Source organism: Dasypus novemcinctus, chromosome 10 (assembly GCF_030445035.2).
Source record: "Dasypus novemcinctus isolate mDasNov1 chromosome 10, mDasNov1.1.hap2, whole genome shotgun sequence".
NCBI lineage: Eukaryota > Metazoa > Chordata > Mammalia > Cingulata > Dasypodidae > Dasypus > Dasypus novemcinctus.
In genome coordinates this window covers 117,285,855-117,312,115 of record NC_080682.1, presented here as the reverse complement: position 1 = coordinate 117,312,115, position 26,261 = coordinate 117,285,855, and the positions used below count along the sequence as shown (strand labels likewise).

Below are 26,261 nucleotides of genomic sequence, written 5' to 3'. Positions count from 1 at the left end.
GTGATTTGTATATGGGTATAAAAATCTGGAGTTCAGGGCACAGGTTGGGACTGGAGATCTGCACGTGGTGGGCTTTGATTACTAAAAGGAGGGAATGAGTGTAAGTAGAATGTTCTGATAATGAGCCCTGGAGCACTCTAAATTTGAAAGTTCAGGAAGTAGAGAAGGATCCAGCAAAGGAGACTGAGAAGGATGGACTAGTAAGATAAGAGGGAAACCAAGGGGATGGTCTCCAAAACCAAGTGAAGAAAGTGATCCGTTTAAGGAGCTTATAACTCATTCTGCCAACTGCCAGGGAGGAATGGAGGAAACCGAGGACTGTGGATTTGCCGTTGATTTTTGACGGTGAGGATGACACCCATTATCTCGTAAAGACGGTTTCAGTGGGACGGCGCAGGTAAAGCCTCACTGAGGTCAGTTAAAGAGACTTCAGGCCCTTGACTGAAGTGAAAACAATGAGAACAGACACTACCATTTTGTTATCTGCGGCCCAATTTCTTAAAAGCAGTAAAGGCAGCGGTTAAGAGAGCAGGCTCTGCCGTCTGAGGTCTCAGCCATTACTCTGCCTGCCATTTGCCGGGACGTCACCTAATCCTTCTGGCCACAGTCCTCATCTGTAAAGAAAGAAAAATAGTGCAGCCGGCTTCATGAGGTTATTTCAAGGGTTAAATAAGTAATATATACAAGTACAGTCCTACCACATCACCATTAATAAGTGCTCATTAAATATTAGTATCATCACTAATATGAGCAAAATATTAGCATAGCTTCAAGGCGCCACGTAGTTCATAATTGTTGGGAATAATTGTTGAATAATTGTTGGCATGAGGTGGGTGGTTATTGTGATGGAATATGTGGTAGATTATGATTACCCTTGACGAAGGAGTAGAGCAATGTTATAATCTAAAAATTATAAAGACTCGTCCATGTGCTGGTTTTTCACGAGGTGTGACATAATGGTGGGAGAGCCAGGTAACAAGAGCAGGCTGCTCAAGGTAAGCATGGCCTGGGAAGACATGGCCCTGGTGGGGAATTTTTTGAATCATCGTAGGTCAAAGGACTATGGAATAGACCATGCTGCTCTCAGGTAATATGTGGATAAATTTATCCCATTTAGAGATAACTGATAATTAGAAAGTAACCATTGGTATAATTGTGGTTGTCAGCTCTTCTTTGCTGCACATGGTGTTTACACCTGGCTTTTCTTGCCAGTGTAGAAACCCACTTTAGAATAAATAATTGGTAAAGCCAGAGCTTAGACACAAGTTCCTTTGATTCCCAAACCTATATTCTTTCTAACGGCCTATAGAGAATAAAACTGCTCTCATTTCTCATTTCCTCTAACAATTTAACATGGAAATACTGCTTGGGCTAAGATGACATATGTTCAAGAATGTGATCTCTGAAGGCAGAGTGCCTGGGTTCACATTCCCAGCTCTGTCACTTAGCAGCTGCGTGATGCTGTGTGGAATAGTTAACTCTCTGAATCTCAGCCTCTTCATCTGCCTTACATTGGAGGTGAGAGTACCTATCTCATACGGCTATTTTAAAGACTGAATGATTCAATATCTGCAAAGCACTTAGAAGCCCACCTGGTAAATATTAAGTGCTAGATAGATAATACCCATTATCATTCAAAACATGTTTTCCAGTGTCAATGTTCAATGACCCTAGAGATGTTGCAGGAACCTTGTCAGAAAGGAAAACAAAAGGCTTCAGGCACTGCTCCTCAAAGAATCCTGCCCGCTAATGCTGTTTGGTCAATGGCACTGTTTCTGGGTGCCACAGATCTTCCCATTTCCTGGGTTTCCTGCTAAGGAGACAGCACGGTAGGATAGAGATGCTGGCTTTATAATGTAGGAAGGCTTGAGTTTGGGCGGGTCCTGAGCAACTCATTTTCTCTCTTTGGCCCTGAGTTCCTCATCTGCACCTCGAGCAGGTTGCACTTCGTAATCTCGAGGGCTCCTTGCATCCCCCAAGTTGGGTGAGCCCTGGACAAAGTCACCAGGCTCTCTGAGCTCGGGCCAGCCCGTCTGTGCACAGGCCTATTGATATCTGTCCTGGTTCCTGGGAGGCTCGGTGAGAGTCAAAGCGTTTGGTATACTGTGACATGCTATGCAAAAAGGAGAGCTGCTCCTTAGGGAACTATTTTGAGAATTGGCCCCAAGTAATTACATCCCGCTATGTTTGCAGTTTGAGATGCGGGGGTTTTTCTCCACATTTTGCCGTCTTTGCCTACCTCCCACTGGATTGGGTGGATCCACCTTAACAAGGTGTGGGGGAACATAGATGGAGGGTGGGGGTGCGGTACTGATGGTGGGAAAGCATCTTATTGGTTAATGCTGGTACATCCCAGACACCAATTACTGTCACTGCTTCTGAGGCTGATATATTTATCGGGATGAGTTACAAGGAAATATATGTACCCAGGGAGCGAGGATGCTGCGTGGCCACCCCCTGCGATGTAAAATATGAGCATCTAGGAGGGGCTGTTTTATAATTCATCAGGTTCTGCTAGTGAGTTCTGTTGGAGTCTTAGTTATAAAAGCAAGTGTGAACCGGAGGGCAGACAAGAGAACCTGGCACCAAGGAGACGGAGAAGCTGCTTCCTGCCTCCTCCCTGCTTTGTTCCACTAATTTTGTGCTCGGTAAGTTCCCTGGCTTTGCAGCTAATCGTTGTGGAATAAGCTTGGCGAATGTATCCGTCTTTGGAATATGCACTTGCTGTCAGAAGTGTGTGTCCGTGTTTGGGTTTCTGACAAATTACACAATTTCCCTTTAAAGAGAAAATAGCTTAAAAAATGAAACAAAATCCGACAAATCAATTATTCACCTTGATCCTTGGAAGGCTGCTTTCTTTGGTTGCTAAAGTTTCTCAGGTTTCACGCTGTCAGTTTCATTTGTTGGGTGAGCTTTGAAAAGAGCAGGTCCCTTTGTCAGGAGATGGTTTTGAGTTGCTGCCAAAAGGAGGTATGTACGGGTGGTTTGTCCGTCCTCCCCCAATCCCACCCCTCACCCTCTCTGGCGATCGGTAACATCTTAAAACAGGCCGTTGGCCGGGTAACCAGCTCCGGCGCGGCTGAACCTGTGCAAGGCAAGCTTCAAATTGCCATCTTTTGTGTGAACAGAACTGAGTGGCTGTGAATAATTGGCGTTGTGAAGATTAGTGCGAGACTCGGTAGGGTGGTAGTGCCTGCGTTTTGCCCAGATGGGATCAGAATCTGATGAGATTTGCATTTGGCATGCCTGCTGAGGAGGTGGGAGAGGGAGCAAAATAAAAGACGGCATGGCTATGGAGAGAGCCGGGCAGGCAAACCCAGTGGGCACGGCTTGTATTTGCACACTAACTTGTGGATGTTTTCTCTAGTTTCCTCCTCCCAGTAACAATTCCCCGAAGCTGCATTTTGGTCCCCATCTGGGTATGCCCCAGGTCCGTGCTCCAGCAGGTTGAGGTCTAACTCCAGGGCAGCTAGCTGTAGAAAGTCGGTGCGTCCTCCGAAGGCTCTAGAAGCGAACGCTGTGGCTCCCCGGACTCCTTCTTGCTGCGTTGTTTTGCCTCTGTCCAAATCTCATGGAAACCAACAGCTTGATGTGCTCTCTTGGCAGTAGCACATTTAACTGTGGAGTCAGATGGCATATTATATATGGAGAGGAATAGCAAGGACATTTTTCTGACTATTCCAAGTGTGTCTGGCTTGTTAACATTTGCATTTTCCTTTTTACTGGCAAGGAGCTACTGTCTTCGACTGTTTATCGGTCCCAAGTGTTTACCTTGTACACTGTTGCACTTTCTCTCTAGATGTAGAACCTGTAGATCTGGCAAAAACATTCTCTTTATCTACAAGGAAAGCAACTCGTTTTAGCATCTTTCTGAAGTAATGTATGCATTTTTCTTCCCACTAGAGACTTAGCTTGCAGAATATAAATAGGTTGCTGTTTGCTTATTCCTGATAAATATTCTCATCAGTATCTTCACCCTTCCAATAAAGTTAATTCTCCTTTCCTAGTATACTTTTGATTGCACCAAAAACTTTCCAAATTTAGAATATGAAATAATTTTTTTCAAGAGCACATTTTGAGGGGTATACTTCTTTTGCCCTTAAATAGCTTTTCCATATTTCCCATTTCTCTGAATAAGTTCTGCTGAAGGAACAGAGGAGCAAAATATTGCAGTTGGCGCTTTGGGAGTGTGTAACCTGAGACTTGGTTTTCTAAGCTGAAGGCGGTGGCCCCTTGAGGGGTCTATAAAATGTCTTTTTGTCTTATATTCAGCTCACGGCCTCTGGGCTGCAGCAATAATGATTTTAAGACAGGAAATTCAGCAAATCATCGCGGGGTTAAATGAACGTTTGTATTTGATGGTCTGGTCAGTCCACGATGCTTTAGCTAAGCTCAGGACTCATAGCTGAATGTTCCTAAATGTGTTACTATATCTAAATGCCAAGAACAATACAGTTGTAAAGTGCCTTTGAGATGTATTGTACATTGAATTCTATTGTACCACATTGTTTAAAACTTGCACGCCAGAGCCCATGTTTTATTTTGCAACAGTATCTTTTTTATTTAGTTTGGTTTTATGGAGAAAGAAACCGATATACCAATCTCAGTAAAATGAGTTTCTTCTCATTTTGTGGTGTTTTTTCCATCTGCTCCACCCACCAAGAATGAGCTCTATTTATAGCAACAAAAGCAAATTTAGCATGAGTTATTCTCAATTAAGTTTACAGCAAGGCAAATATGAACTGTGACAAGAAGCCCCTGAGAGAACGCAAAGGGGAAAAAAAGAAAAAAACAACAACATACACCATGTCTCTCTGAAAAGGATTAGAAAGACTAAAAGGCATTAACATTTTGCCTACGTGACACATAAAATTTCCTTTGAGAGAGGATGGGGAGGGGTGGCAAATGGAGAGGTGAAATAGAACTGTTGCGGAGACCTGGCTCCTGGCAGGGTGCTAACGGCAGGTGCTTCGACGCCTCCCTCTGCGTTAGCCCACCAGGTAGTATCCCCTGCACTTCACTCTTTTTATCCGTAAAATGGGAGAAGGGGAAGTTGAGAGGGTTAAATCTAGTAGATGGTAAATGCAAAACGAGGGCTATACTGTTGGGCACAAAGGAGATTCAAGGAAAAGTAGTCATTATTGTTATAAACTGTCCTTTGTAAAGTACATTAGCTCGTTCTGACAGCTGTTTGTTTTGAAAGAAATCTGTGTGGTAAACAGGAAGATTATAAAATTTTCTTTGGCATCAAAAAAAATTATCTATCTTACAGTTGGATAGTACCGTTCTGTTTTGTTTTTGTTTTGGGAGCATAGTAGAAACAGTTATTACGTTCCAATTTGTTTTTTTGTTTTGTTTTTTTTTTCCCATAATTGAGATTTTTATTGGTTGTTTTGAAGATCAGCACAGACATTATGAACAATTTGTACACAATTTTTAATGTATGTACCAAAACCCTAAAAAGTCATGTAGTTGTTTTTCTAAAGTTATTTCAGTGATTTTCCAGCTTAAAATTTGGAGGCAAGTTTTCCTTAAAAAGGATATCAAGTACCAATATTTTCAAATGTTGATAAACTGTTACATCTTTAAGTCCCACAAATTCATAACATCATACACACTACATACTCACATTTCCAATCTTAACAAAGTTATTAGAAAATGGCATCCAAAGTCCTAATGGAATTATTCATTTCCAATGGAGAAAATGGAAATAAACTGATGGCAAATAAATACATAATAACCTTTTAAGTTATACACTAAACAATGATTAGGTCATTAATTCCAGCTCTTCAACTGCATTAAAGTATCTGAATATAAAAGTAACTACCACTTCTGACCCAGACATTTATATGCATTTTCTTATTTAATCTTTATCACAGCCCTAACAAGGAGGTTCTTTCTCATCTCCTGTTATCAAATAAAGAAACTGAAGATCAGAGAAAAGTTAATATAAATACTAATTTAAATTGGCATATGACGAGCTAGGATTTGAACCCAAACCTGCATAATTCCAGAATCCACACTGTAACTTGCTTGGTAGAATTGCTGAATAGGCTTCCCCTAGCTCTTCATGGTTCCCTTTTGGGATCTTGGTTCTGTATCTACTTTACTTTCTCTCCCACATATGGAATTCCTTTGGGAGTTTAGGGGTATGGAAAATGCAGTTGGGAATTTCCTTTGCTCTTGTTTTTGTCAATGCCAATTAAGGTCATATTGTCGTGAGCCATCTTTCCATTCTCCCCAAAATACAACATTTGGTCCGAAAAAATATGAAACTTAAATAGGTTGTAAACTACCAAATTCATGGTAAGGTCTGAAAGCTACCCTGAGGCCTGGGCACCCTTTCCCAGCCTTAGAGATTCTGAGGGCCAAGAGGTTGAGCCCATTTCTCCCTTCTAGGCCAAACTCTGTAACTAGGCCCCAGCTGCCCTTCCCCCAACACTTCTGGAGTTGTAGAGGGTTCACACTCTTGGGACTGAGGAGAAAGCAAGAGGTTGCTCCTTGGGTAGAGGTTGTAGGTGGGGATAGGAAGTGGGATCTTGTGGAACACAGCCTGGACCCGTGAGGTAGGATGTCCACACGCCATCTGGCCTTTTGTGATGCAGGAAGGAGCTATGGAAGAGAAGACGGGCTGGTTGAGGGCTGGGGGTCCTGGGCCCCAGAATCTTAGGTATGGCTTATTCAGAATATTTACTTATATTTCAGAGTAATGAAATTCCAGTGTGCTAGTTTGCTTTTCACCTTTTTTTCCCCCATTGAGACTAAGAAAATCACTTGCACAAGACAGTGTGGTCAAAGCTATGAAGATCGCGGACTGAAAGCTTTATAATTACCATTATGAACTTGACAAGAACTTGAGCAAACAAGAGTACACATTAGCCTTTCTTCCAGTTCAGAGACTGACTTTGGAGGGTAATTTTTAGGGCCAGCCAGATTAAAACTCTGCCACTTCCTTTTTATGCCATTTGAAAGCATAGTTGCTCAGAAAGTCTCTTGCTAATTTCAGGTGCCCTTTTCTTCTCCCTCGTTCTAAATGGTGGTTATAACCTTTCTGTCTGGGGTCTAATCGAAGGCTGCCTGCAGTCCATTCAGTGGGTTATGGCAGGATATATAATGTCTAGCATCTGTCCCTGCAATATCATTTAGGACAACTCCAAGTCCCGAAAATGCCCCCACATCTCATCTCTTCTTCCCTCTCCCTGCCCTCAGCAACTACCGTGACCACTTTCTCCACATCAATGCTACAGTTTCTTCCATTACTAGTCACAATAGTTCTATAGTAGAATTCCAATAAGTCCACTCTGATCCGTATTTTATTCCTCCATCCTGTGGGCCCTGGGATGGTGATGTCCACTCCACCTCTAAATCGAGAAGGGGTTTAGATCCCACATGGATGATGGATGTAATTCTCCTGCTTGCAATTGAAGGCACTCTCGGTTCCCTGGTGTGCTGGCTGACCTTTTTAACCTCCCTACTACCAAATCTTAAAACTTGCTTTCCTTAGCTACAAAGCAGGCATCGAAATGCCTGTCTCATAAGGCCGTTGGGAGGATGCAAATGGGATAACTCAGCTCCCAGTAAATAATTATGCTCTCATCCATGTGAAAGCATCTGGCACAGTAAATTCTTGGCACATAGTGGGCCTATACTAAGTGCTTACCCAATCTGAAAATATAGCAGTTAAACCAATGACTCTGTGATGACTAAATTGTGTGACACATTTGTTTAGCCTAGAAGAGGTTGTAGTAGGAATGGTTCAGGGAAATTTAAAAAAAAAACAACAGAAAAAACTCACGTCATTTAATCCCTATGTTGAAAACTTGTAATAGTGTATGTTTTGAGTGGTGGTACTGATATTCCCATTAGTTTTTACTTTCTTCTTCATATTTTATATAGCATTTGAATTTTTCTAATGATCATGCATTGTTTATATAGTAAGGAAGAAAGACACATACTATTTGAATTGTGGATATAGAAGGAAAAAAATACTTTTAAGGTGTTAAGTTAGGATAGGAAATGGCTATTGGTAGAGTTGTGGACATGAAACTGAAGGAAGAATAGAGTCAAATATGATAATATATGCCAAATACTTGGAAAGAGATATTCTCTGGTCTGAAAAAGCCAGATGAGCTTGCTTTATTTGTTTGTTTCTTTGTTAATTATTAAATATTTATTCATCAGCAACTATGTATCAGTTACTCTGCTAGGTGCTAAGATTCTGAAAGTGAAAAATCGTCATCCTTGACGTCAAGTTTATCCAAAAGAAATGGACAAATGAGTCCCCAGTCCCAACGCAGTGGACTCTTGCTCTGCCCTAACAGGGGCAGGTAAGATTGCTTTCTGTTGCAGTTAGCTGAAGCCGTGACTCATACCAACTCTTGCCATAAAGGAAACATACTGGTGATTGTAACATAAAAATACGGTGGTAAGGCCAGCTTCAAGAGATCTAATCTTGCAGCTCGCCGTGTTTTCAAGAAATCTCTTTCCTTCTGTCTTGCCCACTGCCTGTCTTGGTGTGAGCCTCATCCTAAGGCTGACTGCTCTCCTGGTTCCAGGAGGGCTCTCAGTGCCTCCTGGAACTTGTTTCCTTAGTCACATCCAACCAGAGGAGATTCTGGCCGTGGTCCCGAGAGTTCACTTTGTGTCTACTGGCTCATATCCATCCCTGAACATAAAGCCAAACACCAGCCCTATTCTGGAGCTTAGGCTGGATAAACACAGACTCCCCAGGACTTTATGGTCCCTTAGGAAACCTGGGAGCTGTCGCAATTGGGAAGGGACGGCATGGTGATAGATTCTGGCAAAGCACCCAGCAGCCATCGATAGCTTGTGATATGCATGTACAAAACACAGTGTACAGATGCTCACCGTAGCTAGTGTAAAACACAATGGCAAGAGGAACGATGGTGTGCTGGTGAGTGGCCTTAAATTGACTTCCAGGCTAAGTGGAGGTCTGCCAGGTGATAAGAAAGAGGAAAAGGCTTTGAGGAAGAAAAACGTGGCTCTCTGCAGTCATGAAACCAGGCAATAATTCAACTCTGCTTAACTTTACATTGGCACTTTTGCCGAAGCCATCTGCCCACTGACATAATTAACAGAAACCCTAAAGTGTCAAATTCACCAAAACCTGCTGTAACATCAACCATGAAGGATGACCATTGGTCTTAAACTAAACCATAGTCAAATGTTCATATTCACAAAGTGAATCCAGGTTTGGGGACAGTTCAACATGAACCTTAAAATACATGCCTCTGGTTGAGAATTACCGTATGATGTTACAGTATAATTCTGGACCAGAGACATACAGAGACAATAAGCTGGACCTTTTTACCATCAGCTCCTTTGCATTTTTATTTTTTTCTGATGAAACTCACCCAAAGCTTCAAACTTTGGACTTTGGGGTCATGGAATTTGTGATACTAAAAAATGTTATTAAAAAAATGTGGGTACTTTTAAACAGATGCACTTGGTAATTCTATAGTGTTTATCACACTGAAAATGAGTTTTGGCACAGTGAAATAGTTGTCAGCCAACTACCAATGCTCCATAGCAATATCAGATTTACCTTTGGTCTCTGTGTGATCCGCAGTGCAAAGTTAGATTCATCATTTAAATTTAATAATGATTATAAGTTTAAATTCATAAATTTAAGTTTATAAGTTCTTCAGTACCTCAACCTTTGGCAATACTTACTTTTCTTTCCATCTAGGAAATAAAACACTTCCTTACTGAGATTGTACTGAATGGGCTTATTAACAGTTTCCCACTAAAAGTCCTTATCCCAAATTTAATTAGCTATGTTTTGGATGGTTTTCCCAGTTTTGCAGCATAGAGGAGAAAATGACAAGACTGTTATTTGTTTTCTTTGGGAAGGGTACTCATAATATTCATGATTTTCTGGAACCCAAAAGCATTGACTCCACATTCCTTTTCTCTGGTGGGGCTTCTCTCAGTGCTGTCAACAGCTCATGGGCATGTTCTGAAACCCTCATTGGCCCAGCTCTCTCCCAAAGAACACTCACTAAACAGAATCAAAAGCTATTTCCTCTTGCCATTTGCTGCTTGTGCAAAAGAAACTCCTTGAACAACTTGTCACCAGGTACGAGTAAGTGATCTCAGCTCAAAAGTGTCAGGGAGGGCACAGCTATTCAGGAAACATGCTTGAGTTAGAGAGGGATGCAGTGGCCACACAGGAAACACACCCCGGAGCGCTGGTTTCTTCCTCTTCAAATTAGCCAGCACTTCAGTTCAGAGAAAGATGCAGCTAAAAATAGCAGAAGGAGGCTAGCTAATGTGGACTTAAAAGCACAGATGTCATCCGAGAGTTCTAAGATGCCATTATCCTGGGACGCAGCATCGTTCTCCCATAGCACAGCCAGGTAAAATCTTGGTTTGTTCTTGGGGTTCCTTCTACAACTAGAGAAATGGCAAGAGAAACTCTTTCTTGACTGAATTTCTCCCCTACTCCGTAAGTGCTTTGAGTCCCTAATCAATAGGGGATACCAAAGACCAGTGCTGAGATCAAGGCTACATTCAGTGCTACTGGGTCTTAAAATATTGAAATACATTCTTACTAATAAATAGTGTCTGCCTTTGGCTATTTATTCTACCCGACCCCTAACTGCTTCAGCCCTTTCCCCTTCCTCATGTCACTTGCCCAGGATTTTCACACAGCAGGATCCAGCAGCTGATATGTTAATAATGCCTGGCACAGCAGGTTGTTGCATATTTTGACATCATTTGTGTGTAAGACCTGCCCTGTTTTTAAGAACTTATGACTACAATTGGTGAGAATAACATCCAGACATGGAATAATGTGTGATTAAGTGCTAAGATGGTTAAGATTTAGCCCCGTATGATTTTTTTTTTTTAAAGATTACAAAAGAGATATTATTTGAGATTGGGAAGATGGGTCAGTGATTTGGACAGGGCAAGGATACAGAACAAGGGTACAACATACAAATATTTTTATTTGTTCATTTAACAAATAATAAAAACTCTCATTTGTTTACCGTCACTCTGTACAAGGCGCTTTAGGTCCGTTGTCGTATTTACCTCTCATAATAGTGCTAATAAGAATTAGGAGAACAAAGGAGAAAATGAAGTTCGGTCCTACAGCTAGAAAGTGGCAGGAAAGACCATGGGTTGTACACTCTTGGCTGCTATGTACAAGGCCCTGCATTAGATTTGGCATGGTAAATTTGAAGATTTTTTTTTTTTTACTTGTAGTGGCCAGTTGCAAACCCCAGGAAATAACTGACAGTCCCTTACCTGAATGAAAGAGTGCTCGGGGGCCTTCCACAATCACGGGTATCGCTTTAAAATATGACTGGAGAATACGTTTTTATATTGCTCACTTCACTTGCCTCGACAGCAATATAAAGAGTAGAAATGTGAGTCATAGAGAATGAACTAAACTATAATTTGATTGGCTGATCTTCCTGTGTTAGTCTTCTCATGACCTTTGCATAACATAGTAGCATTAGAAAGGGCTATAAAGCACACAGCCTAAGTGACAGTTTAGCCTATTGACAAAGTCGCGCTCTCCATCTTTAAATGGAAACTGAAAGAGCAAGACTATTTATTAATAATCCTTTAACAAACATAACTTTTTCTGTATCTGCTTTCCAGCTTATGTCTTACACAACAATGAGCATGTGCTTGCCATCCCTAAAAATTAAATGGGAAAAACATGCCTTTCTGGGCCAGGGTATGAGTATCACATCATTTCCTGCCAAAATAACACAGTGAATTTCTTAAAGTCGGGTATTTGATTGTGTTCATCACGGTATCCCTGGCATCTGGCATGCTGCCTCAACAAAAGAGGAGGCCTTAATAAATGGCAGCTACTCGATGATGCATCTTTGAAAGGGGGATAGGAGACACAAGGAGTTTGAAAAATTGGAGAATAATTTCTGGAAGTGAGTCTTGAAGATGATGCAGGAATTTACTAGATATGGAGAAGGGCGTTGTAAGGTGTTAGAGTTGCCTGAGCAATGTTCCTAAAATAAGAATGCTCGCACAGTCTGTACCTTTAAGGAAATCCAGGAAGAGCTCGCTGCTTTTGCGTTCTGTTTTGCTCCTGGCATCCCAATTCTCTAGATTTCTTTCCCTACTTTCCTCTATTTTATTTGTCTTACCCCTACTCATCCTATTAAATGTAGGTTTATTCGACACACGCGTGGCACAGAAAAAAAGAGAAGTAGGGGAGGCATTTGAAGGACAAATCAACCAGTAGTGATGATTAAACCTTATTGGGTACTTATTCCAACCAACTATAAAAAAGTCAGCCGATTCACGTCTCTTCCTGGAAGATAGCCCTTTTCCCTTCTTCCCCACCAGCTCGGTTCCTCTCCTCCTATATCCCAAATGTTCTAGACATGTGTCTGTAAATGTACTTATCACGGTTTAATTATCTGTTTATGTGTCCTTTACCATCACCAGAGGGAGCTCATTTGTAAACACAGAGATGGGTCTTTGTCTTCCCATTAACTGGCGTATAATAGGAGGGGCTCAGTGATGCTGGATTGGGGCATGAAAAGATGAATGAATAGATACAGACTTCTGAGTGTGTGTGACTCAAACAGTTGGGATCCCCTTCATTTCTCCAACTTTCATCTAATTCTTAAGAAACCAATGGTCATTTTGTATCTACAGTGTTTGCTCACAATTGAAAGTCAGAATGCAGCAGCCTAATTGAAACGAGATAATTCACACATTTGCACTTAATATTCATGAACTGTCATGTGGCGAGGCCATGTTTTTAATTAAGATAACATTATTTCAGACCTATTTAGCTGCCTTACAGATAAGGAAAATATAAAGAAAAGCATTTCCTTCCATTAAAAACATTTTTTTTAAATTAAATTATGGTTATCTGAACCGACTTTTTGGACAAAAATTCTGAGGAGCTCTTCTTGGGTTTCCTTGTTATGGTCCTATGTATACCGTTGGTCCTTTGCAGGTTCTTATTCTGTACCTTATAAATTCTGCTTCTGGAAACCATAGAATTGAAAACTGGAGGGGCTTTGCCAGATGATTTAGTCAATGTTCTTGCCTTTAAACCACACTAGGCTAAAACCAGCCAAGACAAATGAAAATCTGCCTCATTTCTTTTTATTTTTTTAAGAGGAAAGTTTTAATCCACTTCATCCTCAGTATTAGAGTACTATTAGAAATATTAATTTACTTATGTTCCCAAATATTTCCTCAAGCAAATTTTTGGGCATATACATGTTAACTATAGAAGGAAATCAATCTGTCCTTCCCAGTCTTTAGATACTTCCCCACCCAGGAGCAATCCAATGAGATGAAGTCGTGAAAACATGCATGACCTCCCCTGGAGAACTTGGTTCACGGAACAGGCGGAATTCACTGTTCTTGGTTGTTGTTGCTGTGTTGTTTTCTTAAATGCTGTTCGGTTTTTTCAGTGAAATATCTTCTACACAATACGATCAATTTCCTCACATCTTAGAATTTCGTGAATATGTACATGTGAAAAAGCCCAAAGAAACTTGTTTCCTTTTGTGGTATAAACCTACTTCCTGAGACTGAACTATGAGTAAGAGATATGCAAACCAAGGAATGTAACGTTGCCCAGTAACAGGTACTGAGTAGTCACATATGTAGAGCTTCCAGCGGTCCTTGTTGAATAGTCAGTGGAGGGTAGCAGAAGCATCCTGAAGCCACTGGAACATACTCTGCTCAGACAGGTTTTGGTATTTATGACCAACGTAACAAGCATTCTGCTGTGAGGCTGGACTCCCAGGACAGGGATGAAGGTCATGGAAAATGGCGGTGCCAGGGGAGGGGTTAGTTATCGATGAGCATGTGGAAGAGCTCTACTTTTGATTGGCAGACGAGCAAGTGGAGTGAGGAAAGAAAGTGAAGACAGCAGCCAGATGTTTCAATAGAAGACCCCAACTGGAGATGGGGGAGGGAGCCACAAGCTCCTTTAGGGCAGGAACCTGTTATTTTCATGTCTGTATGTCCAGAACTAATACAGGGCCTGAACAAAGTAGGAGTTCAGTAAACGTTTGTTGAACTTTCTTACTGTTTTTACCTTCTCCCTATCACTATCACCCACCACCACAACCATTTACCTCTTCTCTGGCATTTAGAGCTTGCACAGTAACAAGAGAAGAATCTTTAGTGTCTGGCAAGATTATTGGGGAATATAGAGGTTAATTAGACATCTCCTTGCCCATAATCATTGCAACTTTACTAGGATGCTAAATGATTTCTGATTTCAGCAGGATAAGGTGATTGGGTTAAGGAAATAGTTTCTGTGGCTTACTGGGTGTCTATCATCAAACTGTGCCCTAAGATATGAAAAATATGGGATACTACACTCATCAAATTATACATCACTGCCCTGAGATTTGAGAGACTAACAGATGTAAAATGTAGCTATAATATTAGTTTTTTGATTGTCTAGCAGACATTTTGATCAAGACTTGATTTTGAACTCTCTGTCTCTGTTAAAGCCATAACGTCTTTGTTAGGGTTGCACTAATGAAGAATTTCATAATTGCAAGTATTTGTTCATCCATTCATTCATTTATTGAGAAAGTATTCATTTAGTGCGTACTTTGTGATTAACACTTCTGGGTGCTAGAAAATAAATGATTCTTCTTGAAGTTTGATTAGTATTGAATGTTTACTTCTTTATTTTCAAGGTTTGAAAAGTTGTTGGTTCCTTTTTGAGTTTCAGGGCATAAATATACCTGTGGGTTCTTCAAAACGGAATTCAAACCAAACAACCAACTCCTCACTAAAGACAAACTTGAAAATCACAAGCCATTATTTTAAGGCTCTGTTTTTAAGAGAGTCTAAATTTGAAGGGCCACAGGAACATTCTGTATATAAATGGATTGTATTCTGTATATAAATGGGTTTTGTATTAAGTATATATTACATATATGTATTACATATATATTACATATATGTAAAATATACATGCATTTGGCATAGAAATGTACACATATACATATATGTATGGAGATATAATACACCTTCCGTTGAGCACAGTAGCACAGAATATTTCTTTGTAAATTTTCAGCTAAAACATCCTCAGCACCAGTTTTCTTTTATACATGTCCTTCTGAATTGGAAAGTTACTGCCAGAGGCAAGAAGATTCTTTGAGGTGAATTAATAGGAATGAGTAATTTGAATGAGCTGGAGTGAAAGTATGTGTCGGGGGAGGAAGTCCTTGAGGAAAAGTACCATGTCTGTTTTGTTCATCACTGTATTCCTAGTCTAACACTCTGCCTGGCACATAGTAGGCTTTCAGTGAGCAAACATTAATTAATGCAAGCTCGGGAGTGGGAAAATACTTCAAGTGAACACTGTGATGGGCCAGGAAACTCCTTTTCCCAGGGAAGGAAGAAGAAATCTTCACTGCCTGGAGATTCAATTACTCAACAAACATACTGTCTTCTAAGTTTTGTTAGGGACTGGGGATTTGGTGATGAGGGAAACATGGTCCCTGAGCTTTAGAAGCTCAAAGTCTAGAAGACATGGGTCTTCCAGCTAGACTTCTATTTTATTGTAATTTAAATTACAATAAGGTGAGAAAAGCACATTTATACTAGGGTTAACGAAGTACAGCGGCAGCCCAGGGGCGGAGCAATGAGCTCTACTTAGTGGGGCTAGGGAAAGCTTCTCTGAAAGGACTATCTTTGCAGTATTTTAAAGAACTAAAGGACCAAGGATATCCCAGGTAGAAGGAATAGTCTATATAATGAGACAGCAAGATGTGTTCTGGAAGCCATTAATAGTTTTTGTTTTTATTTTAGGAGGTACTGGGGATTGAACCTAGGACCTCGTACATAAGGAAGCAGGCATTTAACCATCGAGCTACATCTGCTCCCGAGTGAGAGTTGGGTTTCTTTTGTTGTTGTTGTTTATTTATTTATTTTTTTTTAGGAGGTACTGGAGATCAAACCCAGGACCTTGTACATGGGAAACAGGTACTCCAACACTGAACTACATTCACTGCCCCATTCATAGTTTTTTAATCCTTTGTTACAAAATGTGGTGTCAACAGGGGAAAAAGTGGTGGGTGATTCTGGAAATGAAGGATTGAAAATAGGTTTTCCATCCCTGTTTTTTTTTCAAATTGACAATGGATGTTTCCATGTATGAACTAGATTACCCTCAACTCTGCCATCTTTCTACCTGAATCCTATTTACCCTGCCTTTGTGATCGTCTCATCTATGATAAGACATGGCCATTGAAGTCCACACAAATGTCTTCTTTATTCCATGGACTTCAGCTTGAGCTCCATCATTCAGTGTTTTCACTTCATCTCCCCAGGAGATTTTTACGTGACTGTCAGGAAGCGGCCATTCTTTCCTCTCCCTTTGATTTCTGCGCATGCCTAGTATAAAGCTCTGAACTAACTGGAAGGAGGTTAGCTACTTTCATTAATTTCTCTAGCATAGACCCTAAGAGTTTTGAACAAACTGGCTGAATTTTTGGATCAACTGCAATGCTGAGAACTCTATATTCAGGTATAACTGTTTGTGAAGACCACATGCAATGTCCCTTGTAAAGTATATGCTGGGGACAAGGAAACTAGAGTTCAATCCAGACCTCAGGGTTGATAAAAATGAAAACAGAATCCTGTTTACAAGTGAATCAGAAAATGTATTATCATGATACCACCTCCATGCCCATCACCCTCCAGCAATATATGTCAGTTTGAATGTCATATCCTTAGACAGCTGAAATAGCGTAGGTAGGTTGAAGTTTGCATATCACCTTTAAATGGCAATAATCCCATTTTAAAGGGCAAATGAATAAAAAATGCACTTGAAAACTCATTGGGTGCACTGAGAAAAAGTTATCTAAACGTCATGGTAGACAAAACACAAAAGCTTATTTAAAGACATTCTTCCTAAAAATAAATCTCCTTTTTTCTTGTTTTTCTATGTGTTATTATCTTAAGTTATCCCTGTAAATACATGCAACTTTAATTATTGAAGGAAGATATGCCTAAGGATATATTAAAGGGTGACCCTTTTTGTGTGATCTATGTATCTTTAAGAAAAGAAAAAAAAATAGGGAAGTGGATTTGTCTCAATGGATGGAGCATCTGCCTACCATATCGGAAGTCCCAGGCTCAAACCCAGGGCCCCCTGACTCATATAATGAGCTGTTCCACACTCTGCTGATGCGTGCAAGGAGTGTTGTGCCACGCAGGGGTGTCCCCCGCGTAGGGGAGCCCCACGGGCAAGGAGTGTGCCCCATAAGGAGAACCGCCCAGTGTGACAAAAGTGCAGCCTGCCCAGGGTGGCACCGCACACATGGAGAGCTGATGCAGCAAGATGATGCAACAAAAAGAGACACAGATTCCCAGTGCCACTGACAAGAATGCAAGCGGAGACACAGAAGAACACACAACCAGTGGACACAGAGAGCAGACAACTGGGGGAGGAGGGGGCGGGGAAGGGAAGAGAAATTAAAAAAAAATTTTTAATCTTAAAAAAAAAAATAGTGGAAAAAAATAACTTAGCAGCTAAAAAAGAGAAAAAAAGGAGGGTGAACCCACATTAAGTTTTCCCAGGTCAGTTCTAGTAGATGTCTGGATTTGGAAAATTATTCACCCTAGGCACACGGGGCTGGAATGAGAGCATTTTGTTGTTTAAGATCTTTTGGAGCATATATTAGTCAAAACAGAATCAACAGGATATCTGCATTTATATGTATATATCTATATGTCTGTAAACGTAATAAGGTTTATTATAGGAATAGGCTCACACAACCATGCGGACACTTAAGTCCAAATTCCATAAGGCAGGCTTCAGGTGGGAAACTCCAGTGAAGGGAAAGGTAAAATCCCCAGGAGATGTTGGCTGGCTGAAGAAGAAGCAGGAATCTTCCTTTATGACTTCTGAAATCCTGAGTTTTGATTTTAATACCTCAAACTGATTAAAGATACTCCCCTCCTTGCTAAGAGTCATCTCCTTTGTTGATTGTAGATTCAACCAACTGACAATAGAAGCAATCTGTCTACAGAATACCCTCACAACAGCAATCAAGCCAATGCTTGCTTGACCAAACTACTGGACACCATAACCTAGCCAAGTTGGCACAGGAAATTAGCCATCACAGAGAGGGGAGGAAAGGGGCTTCATTCTTCGTCTACCTTTAGAGACTGGATGGGAAGTGGCATGGAAGGTTAAAGCTGAGGGTTTGAATTTTAAACCTTTCACTTACCTACAGTGCTGCTTTGGACAAGTCATGGCACCTTTCTTGGACACCAGTGTCGCTCAGCCCATGGTAGAGTCTTGTGCCCAGTACTGGGGTCACTCTATTAATTGTAGCCAAGATGTTTCCAGAGGTAAGCACTTGGGGTACAAAACTCTGAAACCGTATCAGGTATAGATTAGTTAAAGGAACTAGCTTCGGACAGAAAGAACAACAGATGAGATAACAGCATTATTAAAATTTGAGAGAGCCTTTTAAATGGGGGTGAGAGATTATAAACCTATTTTATATAACTGCAGAGGACAGAAATGAGTCTCACAAGGGAAATTAAAGGAGAGTGATTTCACTTCTCCATCAAGAGCTTTTTAATAATGAGACATGTCTAACGATAGGATGGGCTGATATGAAGAACAGTGCTAGTGAAAGCACAAAGCAGAGCACCTGACACACAAATGTTTGCTAAAATACATAGGGGAGAGAGTGGGGTCCAGTGGGTAAGGGGCATGAGAAAAATCCCAGTCTGAAAGTAGTAGTCAGTCCTCGCCTTTTCCTCCTATAGCCGCGCACCCGTTTACGTCACTTCCTTGTCTTTTTCACTCCTAAAACTTACGTATCTGACAAAGAGAACCCCAATCTCATGTTCCTGTGGTAATGTGCTCCCCATTCCTTAAAAACATCCAGAGGACCTCCAAAAGGGCAGGAAAGTGTTCCTTTTCTTTGAAGCAAGTTGCCTAATGGTTGCCCAGAGGCATGCCTGATCTGGCTAGGTCACATGATGATTTGAGTATTTATTATTGTAGTTACACAACAAATTCACTGGAATACCTAAAAGAAAACGGTAAGCTCCATGGTTTTGAAATGTTCTCTCTGATTCCTCTTCCTTTGAGCTGGTTTAATCCCAGAACCCCAATCTCTGTCTTACATATCTTACTGTTTAGCTCATCCTTAACAAAGAGAGGGCCCTCGAGGGATTACTTGGTCTTTAAAAAGCATTCACCTTTTTGTACTCCCCTCTTCCTCTATTTGCTTGTTTTACTCTGCCAGCATATTGTTAAACCCTTGGACCAGTGCCTAACTCAGTGTTGTATCCCCACTGCCTAGCGTAGTACTTTATCTGAGAAGGTAATCAGTGCATGGTTGAGGAGTAAAGGACAGCCTTTATTCTCTTCTCTTCTAGCTCTTCTCTTCTAGAACTAACTCTACCAGCCTCCACCCGGCAAGATTCTCCCTCACACCTCGGACCTCCTGTTCCCAGTAGCTGAGCACCTTTTCTGGTTCCCTACATCTTCATACCTCCCAGTCAAGTACCCATTATTTCTTGAATGCACACACTTCATGTTTCAACACTTTTAAGTTTCCTCCGTTCCATTTACTTCTTCCTCCTCTGACAAAATTTTAAACCAAATTGGTTAATCAAGCAGCAAATCCCTATTTACTGAGAACTCGCTCTGGCCAAGCACCCTGGTGGACACTGAGGAATTCTCAGCCTTGCAGAAACCATGTTCTCTGCTCCCACAGGATGTTTGAGGGTTAAGATAGGTAAGCATTTAAGTGCTAAATGAATATCAGTGCTGGCAGAAGCCTTGATGGACTTTCAAAAGAGGATCTTGCCAGACAGATATTGGAAGCTAAAAAAAAATTTTTTTTTCTTAAAGAAGTTGAGGGTTTACAGAAAAATCATGCATAAAACGCAAGGTTCCCATGTACCTCCCTATTGTTAACATGGTACATTTGTTAAAACTGAGGAAAGCACATTTGAGATGGGGAATTTTCAGGGAATACATAAGACTTCATTAGCTTTTCAAAGATAAGTTGAATCTAGAAAATGGGAGAAGTGAGGGACCCATACGTTGTAAGGAAGGATGATTCACTTTCCAACCTGATATCTATTTATCCGTTCAAGGAGTATTCATCTCTAGCCAAGCATAAGCGAGATGCTTGGAAACTGAGAGTTTTCTGAGGTCAGGTGTGGCTCGGGTTTCCCTCATTAATTCCCAAATTATCCATGACCTCATTCATTCCTGCAGCTTTAACGACTACCTCTCAGCATGCGAAAGGCACCCAACTCTACCTGTCCACCCCCAGATTCTTCTAGTGGGTCTAATCTCGGATGCCATCCAAAGGGAAAATGAGGATGAGGAGTTAACTCTGCGTGCTCTGTGCCAGGTGTTCTCACACACCCCTCCCCCAAAAGGTAGCAGGCCCGGCGAAGTCCACCGAAGGTGCAATATGCTCACCCTTGGAGACTGGCAACTACAGACCCTCTCGGGGTAGTACAAGTACGAGTGTGTAAAACATGCCTTCAGGTGTTCCTCCACACCACAGCTGCCTGTTTGGATGAAGAGCCTTCTTGACTGATGTGGACAAGCCTGCAGGTGTCGGCCTGTAGATGGACAGGAGGGAGAACTCTTATCATGCGCTGAAGCCATGCCGTGTTCAAGTGCCTTCTGTCTGCCGTAGCGCATCCTTACAGTAGCCCTGTGCATTGCCACCATTGCTTAGTAAGGAAACCACGGTCACAGACAGAGCTTGCCAAGGCTACAGGTCTAGTAAGTGGTGGGCGTCAGGCTGAGAACCCCGATCTGTTGGCTTCCAAATGGGATGCTCTTTCTGCTACATCTCAACAGAGGTAGAGGCATCGTTCCCAGTGCCTCAGCCTTACCGTGTGGAGGGCAGGGACGGCTTCTTTTCTGTCTGCCTCAGAAGTATAAGACCCTGGACATCTGAGGTGCCCCTTGGAAAATCAACAGCCCCATGCCAGTGCTGAGGAGATGCTGTTACTGTGCTGACCCGGGGAAGGGACCATAGGAGCCCACGGGGCTTCCTGCCCCACATGAGCCCCAGATCAGAGCTACCAGTCTGCAAATGTGCACAAGGGAAGCAGAACCCATAGTCATCCGCTCAATACTTTGCCAGCTTTCACAGAGGCCATGCACACCTCGTACCTGCACGGGCACTGAGGTGACTTGTGCAGTGTAAATACCATGTAGATTTTCTGACGGGGAGTCTTGAAGGGTCTGATACATATTTGATGAGCAGCTTGTCTCTGGAATTAATGTACCTTTCCAATTGATAGGGAGGTTTTCAGCCAGGATTGTGCACTGGCAGGAAAAAGAGTAAAGACAACAGCTCTGAACTGCTGAGATAAGGTTCGGGCAGCGGCATGGCACCTTACACCTGCCGAGGGCAATGCCCGAGTGGACAAGCCGCACACGCTTTGGCAGGGCTCAGCTCTCAGCTCTGGCAGTTAAAAACTGGCTGGGTCAGCTGAAGTTATTTCGCTTCCAGGAGCCTCAGTTCTACAGCTGCAAAGTGGGTATAACAATGCCCAGTGCATGGGATGTTTATTCACTCAATTGTTCAACAAGTATTTATTAAACATTAAATTAGCCAGCCCTCAGGTGGGGAAACAGGCGGCACTTAGGTATTTCAAGCAGAAGAGGATGAATTCAATGTTTTAATGGGAATACAGGTGATGCACTGGAGAGCTGGGGGATGGGCTGTGGGTGGGGAAACGGTGCTGAGGACCAATGGACACTCACCAGAGCAAGCACCTGCAGAACCACCCCAGCAGGACAGAACATAAGAGACAAGAGAGCCCCTGGGAAGCTCACGTTTATAATAGGAGATTAAACGAGCGTATTCAAGAATGCAAGAGCGCTAGGCACATAGTAGTAGCACACTAGAAATAGTTGTTCCCTTCTTTTAAACTCTACAGTGGATCAAGAGGGTATAAAAGTCTACCTCTCCTCCATGAGATTCTGACAGGGTTGTTAATTCAGAGATTAGAGAGGGAAAGAGCTGAGGGTATGCCTTTAGGACCCAATAGTGAGGTTTTTAATTGGCATCACCTGCCTTTTGCAAATAGAGCCACACAGCAGTTTATGTGGACTTTTTTTTAAATAAAGTGATGGTAAAGATTATATTATATATATATAAGAAATTTTATTGATTTTTGTATTGTCTACAATGTAGTTTACTATTACTTTTAAAAAGATACTTAGATTACATAAATGTTACATAAAAATGAAGGGGAGTCCCACATGCCCACTCCCTCCCACTCCCATACTTCCCACATTAACAACATCCTGCATTAGTGTGGTACATTTGTTACAATTGATGAACACATGTTGGAGCCTTGCCACCAAGAGTGGATTATAGATTACATTATAGTTTACACTCTCTCCCACTCATTTTTGTAAGTTATGACAAGATCTATAATGGCCTGTATCCTTCACTGCAACATTAGTCAGGACAATTCCAATGTCATGAAAATGCCACCATATTACACCTGTTTTTATTTTAAAGATGATATGTGTTGATTTTGAAGCCCATTTGGTCATGCTTCAAAACATGTGTTCTCTCAGTAGATAATAAAGCCAGGGGTTCTTAACCTGTTTTGTTCCATGGACCTTTTTGCCAGTCAGGTGAAAACCACAGACTGCTCTGCCAGTCCATACTATACCATGTATTATTTCATGAATATGTCACACCTGCACCAATATGTCCTCACAAGAATATTTTTTTGAATTTCAATTCAAGCTCATGGACCCCTGATATAGACCATTTCAGAACAGATTTTTCAGTAGGTGCATAAATTACTCATTAAAAAAATATACTAAAACACAAGTGTCCTATAAAGATGCAAACTTTGTCCTCGTAACACCCTGAGTAAGGTATGCATTAACGTATTCATTTGCTCTCCTGAGATGTTGCCAGTCACCTGCAAATCTGCCTCCAACAGGAGGTCACTGTGCTGTCCCGTCTTGAGCCAGAAATGTGAGGTGTGGTAGATTCAATTAGCCCCATCATGAGGCAGTTCTTCAGTGCCCTTTGGGGTCTGGGGCAGAAGCAGTGTGGGGCACTTGCAGTTGCCTGCGTCCTTAGTCCAAGCTCGGGGCCACACCAGCTTTGGAGCTGAACAGGTCTATCTCCATCACCCGCCGGAGCCGTAAGCAGCAGGTGCTTTCTCTCTGCTGCTGTTTCCTCCACAATCAATGGGGATAATAAAATTGAACCCACTGCAGTATCCTGAGGATTGAATGAGATGAAATATATCATTAACCTGGCACTTAGCAGGTGCTCCACAAATGTTCATTTCCTCACCCACAAATAATATATTGTTAGCTATGTCCTTCAGCTGTGGTTTCAAATTGACATTTTATCTGAAAAATAAATACCAGATGGTAGATGATGACAGTCCGTTACGTGGACATCTCATTTAATCTGTATAATACCTATACAAACAGGTACTTGTTTTCCCATTTTATGGTTCAGGAACCTGAGCACAAGAGAGGTGGCCTAAGGTGTCCGAGCTCATTAGGTGTCACAGGTGGGATCTGAAAGCAAATGCTCTTACTCTAGAGCCCGCGCTTGTGCCACAGCACCAGATTGTCTGCCACGCCAGATGAGAGCCTCAAGCAGCGGAGGAGGAGGGGTGCTTGAGTTATTTGAGTGCTCTTTGTTACCAAGGGCAGAGCAAAGCGCACAACATAGAGACTACGCTCCGCATCTTTAAAACACATCTCTGCAGGGTTGTTGTTCACAAGTTAGTATTGTCTTCAGCCCTAAACACCTGCTGGTTTCAGGGATGTGGGTTTTCTCATTTATGGAAGATCCATGAGAAGAAGTGGATATATAGGAAGAGAAAGGAGGAAGGAGACAAAGTGGGAGGGAGCAGGGCCCATAGTGTGATGCCGTCTGCTTTCTGTCTGTCTTCCATCACTCCTGTCCGCCTGCTCTCCCGCTTCTGTACGTCAGTCCTTTCTCCTTCTGCCAGTACTGCCTAGACAATGGTATGTATGTCACCTCAAGTGTCAGTGCATGCGTGACTTTCTCCACAGTCACGTGAGCGGGGCTACCAAGGTGAAGTATCAGATGTGCTCCTAGAGAAAACAGTGATAGGTGGCTCGTGAAACTTGATAGTTTAGAGAAATATGGACCTTATATTTTAAAAATGTGCACACACCAGCCTTGGAGGCAGCGGTAGCTACTGGGCTCAAGTTGATGGTTGCCACACAGGGATGGGGGCTCAGTGTCATCAGGCCTCCCAATTTTTGAGTAGCCACAAAGGTGAATTTTGTTGTGAAATGGCTCATTTTTAAAATGTTACCTCCTGACTCATGTTTCTGGAAAACGCCGGGAAGTCAAAGGAGACATGGTAGCGAGCCCTATGGCAGCCGTTCTGGAACCTCCGCCATGAAATCTGGCTGAACCTGAGCAATGCTACTACGCCTCCTTACTGTGCCCTCTCCCCACTGGGCTGCCAGCTCCTGAAGGGCTGTGTCTTACTTCTCTAAGTCCATCGACTCCCTCAGTGCCTGGGGCCTAGCAGGTGCTCTAAAGAAATCCATACGCTAGATGTTTGGAACTTATGCTCTTGCAGAATTTCTCTCTTTTTCTTACAAGGGCGGACCTCTCTTCACCCTTCCAGAGCAATCTTTTTGTGTCTTAGTCCTCTCAGCGATACAACATATATTTGTCAAGTTCCTAATGAGTCATCATGTTGCAATAGTAATAACTAATAACTAACATTTGTGTGGCATATTTTAGTTTGGAAACGTGACAGCTATGACTTTCAAGGTTCTTACTGTCTAACTGATGTAAGAAAAATAAACAAAAATCATTCTATCACTTTTCTTTGTCCTGCTTTCAGATTTGTAGTATTTGGAGACACATGGTATTTATATAAGCAGATGTGGGTTTAAATCCTGCCACTGTCTCTTGTCAGCCTTGTGAACTCGGACAAGTGATTTCACTTGTCTGAGCCTCAATCTCCTCTTCTGTAAAATGGGAATAATAATACCTACCTCATAGGAGCGTTGTAAGGATTACATTAAATAATATATGCAAGTGACCGCAAACACAACAGAAATGAAATAAATGTTAATTCTTTATGGGGGAAGGATTCATTAAATCCTATATGCACATAGGAAGTGGGGCTGAATACTGAATTCTGAAAAGCAGAAATAAAAATGATTATATAGTACATATGGAGAAACCAAAAACTTTTCCATATTTGGAAAATGATGTAGGCCAAAATTAAAAAACAGAGTTGTGCATGTCAGCATGTTATATGGTCCTGGTATTTATTATTTTTTAATAGCTGTTATTTGACAGAGATTTCAAGAGCGGCTTTGACTTGGGCAACCGAATGGCTCCTGGCGCCTTCCTGGACTGGGAACAGGTTTCTCGGGGTGTGACTTCAGTCTGGGCATGCTGAGAGGTCTGAAGGGCATCCAGAAGGAGGGGTGTAGCAGAGTGCACTAAGTTAAAGCGGTGGTTCTTTAAAGAGAGTCGTGCCAGCTAGAGACAGAGCCTGAGAGACCGGGCACGCTGTGAGCAGGACGAGACTGGGAGAAGGGAAAATTCAGGGGAGGATGTGCGGGGGAAGGAGAGAAGAACGTAATGGAAGACTCTCGTTAGCGCTTGGAAAACTCTTCCTAGTGGCCTGGAATGAAGGGAAGTTCTGGCTTTGCTTAAGCAGATATTTCAATCTGGGGCAGAAACTGCAAGTGAGGATTCAGTGAAGTATATCAAGCTCAGCACTGAGATAGGCACTCCGATGGGATGACACGATTCTTGCCCTTAAACAGTTTGCATTCAAATAGGCCACCTAGGAGAAGGCAATTATGGCATAACACAATTTAGCATAAGATCCATGCAATACGCTGCCATTTAGAAAAGCGTCACATATGCAGGTGGCGGGCTATGGGAATTCAGAGACGGAAGAAAGTGATTCGTCCACAGTCTTGTGGCATGCGGATTACGGGCCCGGCTCTGGAGCCAGACCACCTGCAGTCAAACCCCACATCACCTGCTTACCTCCCCAGCTTCCCTGTCTGTAAGTTGAGGGTAATCCTGATTACACGGGGTTGTTGTGTGCAAAGAAAGAGTCCCGCTGACATGCCAAATTGCATGAGTAAGGCTGCGAGAAGAAAAGCCAACCTACTGGCCTGCCAGGCAAATTGCCTTACTGCCAAATGTTCACAAGATTCAAGAGAAGGCAAAAAGGGGTAAAGGGATTGTAAACCTATGGAACTTGGG

General features: G+C 42.0%; 1 protein-coding gene across 36 annotated transcripts in view; it reads left to right on the top strand.

The window, feature by feature from the left end:
• DLG2 (discs large MAGUK scaffold protein 2) overlaps positions 1 to 26,261 on the top strand; it is a 2,400,703-nt gene that overhangs the window by 2,159,641 nt on the left and 214,801 nt on the right. The gene's annotated exons all lie outside the window — the stretch shown is intronic.